We start from the raw sequence: 10,859 nt of genomic DNA on the forward strand, positions 1-10,859 counted from the left end.
AAAAAAAAAAAAAAAAAAAAAAAAAAAAAAGTAAAGGGAGAAAAAATAATTACATTGAAAAAAAAAAAAACAGCCAGTAATGTAGTAATTAGCTAATTGGTGTTTGTCTATTTATTAACTATGGAGCTTCAATCATCAATTGAAAAACTACCTTTAACCTATAAATCTAATCAGACAGTATTATTTGGTGATGCTGGCATGTCCAGTCATGTTAAGTATGTATAAAAACAAAAGAAAAATATATTTTGAAAGGTTCACTGAGCCGAGTTTTATTCTAAATTTAATATTTTATTATTATCCAGTTCACTAATGTGCATTGACTGCTAGAGAGCTGTATGGCTAATGAAGAGATAGTAATACATTATCTCAAATAGGTAATGCAAACATTGACTAACTTACAGATATTTGTGATTATTGTAGTCTTACAGCAGTCAACTAGTTTTTAATGTTGTTGTTTTGAGCTGCCCCAAGCGGCTCTTATTTTAGGGCACAGAGATGGCAACTCACATGTTTTGCATATGCCATATTTCAATCAGGTTTACAATCACAATGTATTTAACTATGCTGTTGTGTAATCCCAAGTCAACCATGATTGAATAGACTTATGATCACAGGTAGTGAATTGCTAGAGTCAGTGGAGCATTGGGTGAAATGTACTGTGTATTTTGGTACCTTGCAGTCTGAGTTCAAATCTCAGACCCAATCACCTTTTTGAAAGTAACATATCATGAAGTACTGCTTTCTGCAGCAATAATACTTGATTTCTCTTCCCACTTGTTTCTACTAGTTTAGGTGGCCCCTGAATGGGTCAGTGACCTTATCTTCTTTTCATTCATCTCCTCATCATTCATCCTCTCTCTGCTATTTATTGTGTTATTTAAGTAAGTAAGGGAAACTGTACTTGATATGCAGTACTTCTACACTTTCTGTACTGTCAGTCATCACTCCCTCTCTAATCAGTCCGCTAATAAAAGATCTTCTACCTCAGATTTGAGATTAGTAATCTTGAAGGGCCCTTTCTGAGCTAAAATAGATAACAGGTGTATTATATTAGGTGGTGGCTATAATAGACTTGAGAAAAATACCCTGGAAAAAAGTTAAACTTTACTTCAAAAGACACTGAATTGTCATATGCATAAGGAAGATCCTTTGCATGTGGTTTATTTATCAAAAGTGAAAGTAATATTTATGTCACAATGTTGCTAAACTGAACGAGTTAGTGGGTCTTTAAAATATTCTTGGTCTATTGTCTAAAAGATTGTTTGTTTTTTTATATGCCATCATATATGTAATACAGCAAGTTAGACATTTTCAAGTTGTCTCCCTATTCTCTTTTGATAGAAATTAGTTCTATATATAATGATATGTTTTCATCATTAAGAGAGTAAGTTGATAAAAATTTCTTGGTTGACTGCATTGAGTATGCCAACTCTTTCTTGAATACTATGCTATACAGTGTGTCTGATATTATATAACCCCCAATCATCATCATCATCATCATCATCATCATCATCATCATCATCATTGTTTAACGTCCGCTTTCCATGCTAGCATGGGTTGGACGATTTGACTGAAGACTGGTGAACCAGATGGCTACACCAGGCTCCAATCTGATTTGGCAGAGTTTCTAACGCCAACCACTCTGAGAGTGTAGTGGGTGCTTCAATAACTGTAAATATAAATACCATGTGAGAGGGATATGGCTCACCACTAATCTGGGGTGGGTTTCCATGTAACTGTCAAGTGCTTCCTTAGTATGATATAAAGGGCTGTATTCACATCCTCCCATGGACAAAACATGCAGTAAAGACTATCAAGGGAAAATATCCTTCATTTCTTTAAAAGTTCGTTCACATTGTCGCACTATCCGGTAAGTGAAAGCCACTAAAAACTAAATTTAAAACCATTACCAAACTGTCAGATTGTCAGTGAAATGAAGAGTGCAGTTCTTCATTGATGAAAGACATTTCTATCTAGTGCAAGCTGATAATATTAAAATATAAAAACTGGACATACATACAAAATAAGGTGTCCAAAGCGACAGATTTATATGACAAGCTGCCATCACCAACCATTTTCATTATTTTTACGTTTTTATTTTTTACTCCATTAAATGCATAAATCCTTTTGAAGGATAAAATGAATTCAGATTGAGCCATGAAAGTAGATTGTAGTTAAGAGGCTTTGGGTTATTGCATGCACGAGAAATGAGATGATGGTATCAGTTCAGATATGGAAGAAATTAAGCAGACATAAAAGCTATTGAAAAATACAGAAATAGAGAAAAATGTAACAGCAATAGAAAAATTGAAAAAAAAAAAAAAAAGCAAAAAGAGAGAGGGGGAAGGAAGGAGAGAAAGAAGAGAAAATTAAATAAAAAAAAACTGCAAAAAGTATATAAAAAAAAGGAAAGCAAACCAAGGAAGTTGGGAAATGGTATTTGGTTGGTTTGTTGATTAGTGGTTGTTGGGTTCGGCATGAAGATATGAAGATGTGTAGGTGGAGTATTAGGCTTGATTTAAGAGAATTAAACCTTGGAGATGAAATGATAAAGGATAGTGTTATGTGGCTGTGAATACACATATACACACACACACACAGATACATACATGTGCACACATGCACACCCACATGAAGAGGGTGAGTGGTAGGGGAGAGGAGAGAGGAGAGAAGGAGAGAGGAGCAGAGTGAGGGGAGGGGGAGAGAGGGGAGAGACAGACAGAGACAAAGACAGAGACAGAGAAAGAGAGAAAGAAACAGAGAGAGCATCAGTGAGAGAAATGGAGAGAGAGAGAGAGAGAGAGAGAGAGTAAGAGAGAAAGAGAGAGACAAACGGATAGATAGAGAGAAAGATAAAGGGAGATGTTTTGCAAATCTACTCAAACCATGCCAGCATTAAACAATAAGTATGAAACTTTAGTTGATAATGATGATAACAACAATTATGATGATGATGATGATGTTAATGATAAGAGGGTGATGGTGATGGTAAAAGAGATCTTGGTGTTGATATGGTGATGAAAGTGATGACAATGAGGATGATAAAGAAAAAAGTTGACAAAGACGTGAAAGTATGGGTGTGTGATATTTACAGGGTAAAAACAAGCAAAAAACACTCATAAAAATTAAGACTAAATTTATGTAAAATAATCTAACTGAATAACACGTGTTTAGATTTGTAATTATTTCACCAGTTTATTTTTCTTTTTTTTTTTTTTATCTTGGTTCACTTTTTTTGTTGTTATATTTTCTGACTTTATATTTAAAAATGCTTCAAATCATTATTTTTGTTATTATGAAGAGCAGCGAAACGAAGAATCAGTAGAGCATCAGAAGAAAATGCTTTGTAATATTTTGATATATCCTGTTACATTCTAAGCTCAAATCTCACTGAAGCTATCTTTGCTTTTCAACTTTCTGGGTGCAGGAGTAGGAGTGGAGATCAAAAGTATGTCACAGTCAAGTACTTATTTTAATATCAAAATAAAATAAGAAATGGTGTTGTTTAAATTGGCTACACTCCTCATTCCAAAATTTGTGGTCTTGTGTCAACATTAGCAATCCTTATCAAACAGAAGGTGAAAGGCAGTATCAATGGGATGTTGGACAAAATAGAATACATAAAATTTAATTACTATCTTTTAGAATTTAAGTTCAAATGCTGCTAAGATCAACTTTGATTTTCATCATTTTAGGCTGAATAAAATAAAGTACCAGTCAAGTACTAGGGTTCATTCAATCAACTAGCTCCCTACTTACTTAAGCCCTTTGCTCTATGTGTCATTAACAACAACTTTTCTCCAATGTTCTGAACTCTAGGCTATACTGTACTTCCCGTTGCATTCGTCCCAGGTCTTGTTAGTTTTGAATTGTCATCAATGCTTCAGTAACTTTGCTTTTTCTAGGTAGGGGTGTTGGTCCTATGCAAACCCATTTTTATTTCTGGGAAGAGGTGGTCCATATTAGTCTGATATAGCTTGGTACTAGAGCAGTCACAGGTGTTGCCATCAGAGTCATTGAGGCAAACAATACAACAAGGACTGGACCTTATGGTGGATCTAGTGCCCTGCCTCCCCTCAAAGTTTCAATGTCTTGTGCCTATATTTTCCTCTTAATTTGGCATTGCAGCAGAAGGATTTGTTGAAGTAGTTGGATATTACATAATGAAATATAGATGGTATATGTGTGCAAGACTGGGAAGCTTTTTTTCAAAGACTAGCAGTTGTCTATGCATGCAAGTTTCTTCTCTCTATGCCACTGATGTTTTCCGAAGAAAAAGCATGGCTGATATAGCTTGGTATAGGTACTGCACAGTATCCTGTCTAAGGTTTTAAAAATTCAGACAATCCTGGATTATTACTTTTTCTCTTCTTTCTACTTTTTGTTAGGTGGCACAGTAGAAAATGGAGAGAAAGGCAACAGTGGGAAGTTCACCAACAATGCAGCAAAAGGCAGAGAGGCTGGTGAAGAATGGACCACACACAGGCTTGAAAGGTGAACACCAGGAAGTGCAAGATCCTGAGAATGAATTCCAAAAATGCAGACACCATCATGATGAATGGAATGACATTGGAAGAGGTCTACAAGTTTGAATACCTAGGAGCCTTTGTTCCTCACATTGGAAGTAGTACCATGGACCTGGAAAACAGACTGGCTAAAGCCTGAGTCACATTCAGTCTCAAGAGCTTCTGTGGATCCAACATTAGTTAGAACACCAAAATGAAACTGTTCAAAACTTTGGTAAAGACAGTTCTGATGTATGGCTCTAAAACCTGGAAAATTATAAAAGGAAACTTTTTCTCCAGCAAAATGAAAAATAAAGTTGATTTTGGTAGGATCTGAACTCACTGCACAATGTTAGAACTTCTACTGAACACTGTAATCATTCTGTCAATTCACCATTTGTCAGTATATCAGGGTATCTATATATAGTTGCTAATGTCTAAATATGCTTATGTGTGTCTATAAATGCTTGAATGTGTTTATAAATGTTTGTGTGTGTCTATATATGAGGGTGGGCCAAAAAGTTCATAGGCTGACTATGAAGGAGTGATGCTAGAGCTGTGAAATCTTGCTTGCATTAATTTCAACTCTTCTTGTTAATAACTGTATAGTTCCTGTCTCATTAAACTAGCATCTTGTTGTTCAATGAAGACTTCAAAAGTAATTAGTAACAACTTCCCTTGAAAATGGAAAAAATTTGGCATCCCAGTGTTATCAAGTATCTGCAGAAAAGGGGTTTACCCCCCCCCCCCCATGACATTCATGCTGACAAGGTTGCTACTTTAGAGGATGGCACTCCAGCTTTATCAACAGTGCAAAAATGGGCAACTGAAGTTAGGAGGGGTAGGTAGAATTATGAAGATGTCTCGAGATCTAGACATCCTGCAACTGCCAGCACATGGTGATGGATGACTGGTTATAAACTATAAATCAAATGGCCAATGCTGCTACCATATCCTGTGAGAGAGTTGAGAATATTCTGCACAATGAACTTGGCATGACAAAGGTTTCTGTTTGGTGGGTGCCACATCTGCTGACACCTGATCAAAAGCACACCAGGCTTATCACATCCCTGGGAAATCTGACATTATTTCATGCAGATCTAGCTAGCTTCCTTACCCAGGATGAGTGTTGGCTTCATCACTTTGAGTGAGACCAAATAAACCTCATTTGGTCACATTCCATGATAGTATCTTGGTCAGCCTATGAACTTTTCAACTGACCCTGGTATGCATGTGTGTATCTATATATGCTTGTGTAAGCTTATATGTTTGTGTGTCTATATATGCATGTGTGTGCCTATGTATGCATGTGTGTATGTGTAAATATGCTTGTGTGTGTATCAATATTCATGTGTATGTCTATATGCATGTGTGGGTCAATATATGCAATTGCGTGCCTGTAAATACATGTGTCTAGATATGCTTGCGCGTGTCTATATTGCATATGTGTGCCTATATATGTTTGTGTGTGTCTATGCATATGTTTAAGTATTATAAATGCACTTAAATAAACATGGTGATGAAATACAGTGTTAATTATGCTGATTTCATATTCAGAGATCTGAAGAGATGACTGTCACTCATATAACACATAAATGATCTGCTGTAATTTAAGTGTTTTATAAGCTTATTGAAGACCATGAATAATAAATATTTTTTTATTAAATTGCTACTTAATAATGGTTTTAAAATATGTATTTTACTCTATTGTATTAGATTAAATTTTGTTTATGTCAACCCACTTTGCATCACAAATGTAATGTTAACTTACTATTTGTTTGTTTGTTTTTTTTAAATTTTTATAATTTTGTTTCAGAAATTATATTTTAAAGCATGCCACAACAATGACAACAACAATGATAATTCATTGTTACAGACAAAACAATTTATTACTATATTTTAGAATAGGATTATTAGGGGAGGAAATACAATATCCATAACTTTTGTGGGTTCTCATAGACTGAATTGGTGTAATCAATGACAAACTCGAATATCAGCAGATTAAAGGTTATAGGAAAAAACATGGGTTGGGATTAAACTGATAGTCTGGTTAGAAAGCTTGTGGTAAAGTTGAACTCCATTAAAGGTACTTAAGGATCAGGTTATGGGGTTAAAAAGAATGATGTGTTAGGGCCATCACAAGTTAGATCTATCATCCAATGTTATGAAGTAGTCTAACCCTTTAGTGTTCAGATTAATTTGTCAATTGTAATGCTTATCTGTTCACATTAATTTTAATTTATTCAGGTTCAAGTGGGGTGTCCACAATATTTGCTTGTAACTTTGTTAATTTTCTACATACAGATTTGAAATTTTGTAAATGGGCGCTTGTATGCCAGTGGTTTATAGTTACGTAATTTTAGCTGATCTTTCTGATTAAATTTGATTTTTATGGGCAGGTAAATTTAATTAACAGGTGTAAAAACAATGAATAAACACTAAACAATGAATAAACACTAAAATCCATATACTTAATACATCTTACCTGTTTGATTTGTCACTAAAATTAGCCCAGATGTCAACCGCCAACAATTTTACATTGTTCAAGATGAGGTACATTAATTTGAATTAAGTAAAGTACAGGTGTAATTGGTAAAAGATTTTATTCTTTCTCTATATTTCATTCAAACATTTTCATTGAAAATAAAGTACAAAACTCTTTTATTAGTCAATATACCATTGGCTATGTACTCTTTTACAATTTAATGAATTCATTTACGTCACAGAGTGCATCTGATAAAAAAAAGCTCATTAACAGGTGAGACAAAGGTGAATACTGGTGTGTAACATACTGAAAATTAATATGTATTTCTCACTTTCACATATTATTTATAATAAAATGAAAAGGAATATATGATAAAATATAGTTAGGACATACTTCTGTCATGAAACTGCCCAAAGCACCCTTTACACAAGGGCACTTTGCAAAAAGAACACATACGAAGTCTCAATCTGATACCCTTTTGCAGCGAACACATTCTGCAAACTTTTTTTCTTCTATTTATCTTTTCGACTTTACGAAAGTCAATATTTTCTCTGTTGACATCCACGTCAGTTAATTTTGCTTTTCTCCCAGTTCTGTGCTTTTTAGAAGAAAAGCCCCCACGTAACTGAGATGTGATGTCAACCTGAAATTTCAAATGGTCATAGTCCTTTGGTGGCGGAGGTACCTTGTGGCTTTTTACATATACAATATATGAATTAACTATAGTTAAATTAACTAAAAACCACAAAATGTACCTCTACCATTTCTTTCCAGGTCGACCAACTGGGTAATATCAAGTAATATGCCCGATATTGGTTAGATTTATCAACCCCACCCATATATTTGTTATAATAAATATTCACTAGGGGTTTCCCCTCAGCACCAACACCAGGTTGTTCATTAGTAAACAGAAATGAAATCTGTCTTTTGTCTTTGAAAGCAGTAGCTAATAAATTTTCCCTTAACATTTGTAAAATGCCCCCTCTTTTTTAAAATTTTGCTTCCATTTCACGGGGTAAACCTTTGCGGTTGCCCATGTAAGTACTTACACGGGCAAGATTTTCTGCCAAAGCTACTCAACCAAAAAAAACCAAAAAAAAACCCCGTCAAAATAGAGGTGTCGGTGCTGACTGGTGAACTGGTTCAGTAAGAGACCATACTACGTCATGTCCCAGTCCATATGGTCTGTTTCCATTATATCTTTTACCTGTGTAAACATCGAAGTTTAAACAATATCCAGTGTCTGATTCACAAATTTCCCATAGCTTGATTCCCCCGTTTAGTGGATATGGCTGGCATGTACTGCCGAAAATGTACTCTGCCCTTATAGCCTATAATGGTTTGATCTACACTGAGATTTTTCCCAAGTAGATACACAGTTTTATAACTATTAAGGAGTAAATCAATTACAGGACGTACTTTGTAGAGGGGATCGTAGTTTGGGACGTTTTTTGCTGGGGGCATTAGCAGAATCAATTAAATGTAAATACTGAGATATTTTCAAATACCTCGTCTTTGACATTATACTTGAGATATACGGATCACCATACCTTATATCAGGACTCCAGTAGTTCCAAAGTCGAAGAAGCTGTTTAACACCAAACATAATACTGATTGTGAAAAGCGCTCTCATTTTCGCAGTATAAGTTGGTTGCCATAGTGGATCGTTTTTTTCCGCGAATATACGTTGCGCATATTTGTTTGTGTCCTCCGTAACATTTTCAGAAAAACTTTCCAGTAAAAATAAAAACAGATAGTCCAGTGGTTGAGCATCAGGAGGTAAACTGTATTGTGGACCAGTGTTTTCTGTGAAATCAGGAATAGTGATTGATGTTGTAATGTTTGCCATGTTGCCATGTTTACGATATCATTTTCATCCACTTTCATTTTTATCACTTTCGTTCTCAAAATCTTGCTCGTCCGACGAATATTCACTAATATCGATATCAGATTCGCCCAAAGACAAAATACTCTTGTTTTCATTTATATTTTCTATATCGTCAAGAGTAAAACCGTCATCCATAATTATTGAATCTGTGATACTTTCCAGAGCCTTGGTTGATTCTTGAACAATCAGGTCCTTCAATTGATCGTCCATCTTCCGGGTTGCCTCCAACAATTCCTCTTCCGACGACGATATGTCTGAGAAGCTATAGTCTTCTACAGACATGTTTTTACTAAGCTATCTCTCCTCTCACAAGAAGAGAAAGCACAAAAAAAACCTCTGCGAAGCAGCACAACACACTCAAACACTACAGAAAAAAAAAAACACCAGTACAAAAAGCAAAGTATAAAATATACAAATGTTGAAAAAACCATGTGGTCTAAACAATTTTACGGTATTTATACTTGAATAAAGGCAGGAAAGGCTTCATCTCGCATCATGTCAAAGCTACAAGAATTCAATAATGGGATTTATTTATTTTTTTAGCGATTTCGTAGAGCAGTTGGATACAGTTGGATTTGGCCGGTTTGAACAAATAAAGGGGAATTAATTTTGGCTGGTTTTGGCTGGTTTGAACACTCGCCTTTTTTTAAAGTATGTCTGAATAGTTCACTGCAATATAAAATTTAAAGCATTAGATATATGTTAGAATGATATATAATCTATACTATAAATTGCAGTGTTCTTGATTGCTTGATTGATTGATTAATTGAGTGTCGGCAGATTCACTCGAGAACGGTGCAGTGGAATCGCGTGAAATTCAGCACAGAGCGGCAGCATGGTCCGCTCATGTTCAGGAGATTTTTATTGCCCTCCAACTCCCATGGTTACCGAAATAATCGATTATTACTTTTTAAGATAGGAATATCCCATTCAAAGTAATGTGGCTGGGTTTGTTTTTCGAAAATTTTAATCAGAGGCACAGAAAAAAAATAATTTCAATTTTTTTGTGTATTAAAAAGCCAAAGCTGTTAGACGCTGGTGTACAGCGATAGATATATACGCAGTGAACGTTTTCTCCATTTGCATGCAATAAGGCTTAGGGCAAGCGAGTGTAACATCGAAATAACTTGAAAAGAATGCATGTGGGAATGTCGTTATAATGAATGCTCATTTAAATGTATTTTGCATGGAGTTGATGTACTTTTTAACAGGAGAGGAGTGCCTGCAGGCTGGTTCTTCTCAAGTTTGTGCATTTTCAGGTTCAATGTGTTTCAAATAAGTACTGACAATTGAAGGTGATTGCAAAGACAAAGAACTACCTGTTTTTTTTTTAACAATTTTAACAGTGAGAACATTGGACAACATATGTTATTGACATTAATAGTTTGTACCTCAGCTAATTACTGATGAGAACTGCATAATCCATGTGTCATGTTAGAGATCTAAAAGGCATTTTCGAATTTCATTATTTTCTTTAATCCAGGCAATGCTGGATATTTCTGCTAGTTTAGTTATAAATCTTCCCTATGATACATCCATCAGAATAGATCCAGTTCAATATTTCCTTTCATCTCTCAGGACTGTTGAAGATCTATGTCTATTACTGTCTTTTCTTCCATATCCATATGGTATCACATCTATGTAGTCACTTGGTCTGCTCAAAACAGCAGCCAAATCTTCTTGAATGAGGAAAAGACACATTAAATAATGTAGTCCAGTATATTCCTAAAAATGCAAGACAGTTTCAACTGTTTAATTAAGGCTGAGCTGGAGTTATAAAGCAACATTTAGTATCACACAGATATGTACATATTCATGTTTTGTTGTAATCGGCAAAACTGTCAACAGGTATATGACAGGTAAATGGTTTGATTCCTGTAGGCATTTCTGTTCATTTATATATACTGTGTGTATCCCAGTTTTAGAAGAGATATTCAACATCCTTGTATGCAGTAAGGGGCAACTAAAAGGGTATTTGGCT

This window comes from Octopus bimaculoides, chromosome 2 (assembly GCF_001194135.2).
Source record: "Octopus bimaculoides isolate UCB-OBI-ISO-001 chromosome 2, ASM119413v2, whole genome shotgun sequence".
NCBI lineage: Eukaryota > Metazoa > Mollusca > Cephalopoda > Octopoda > Octopodidae > Octopus > Octopus bimaculoides.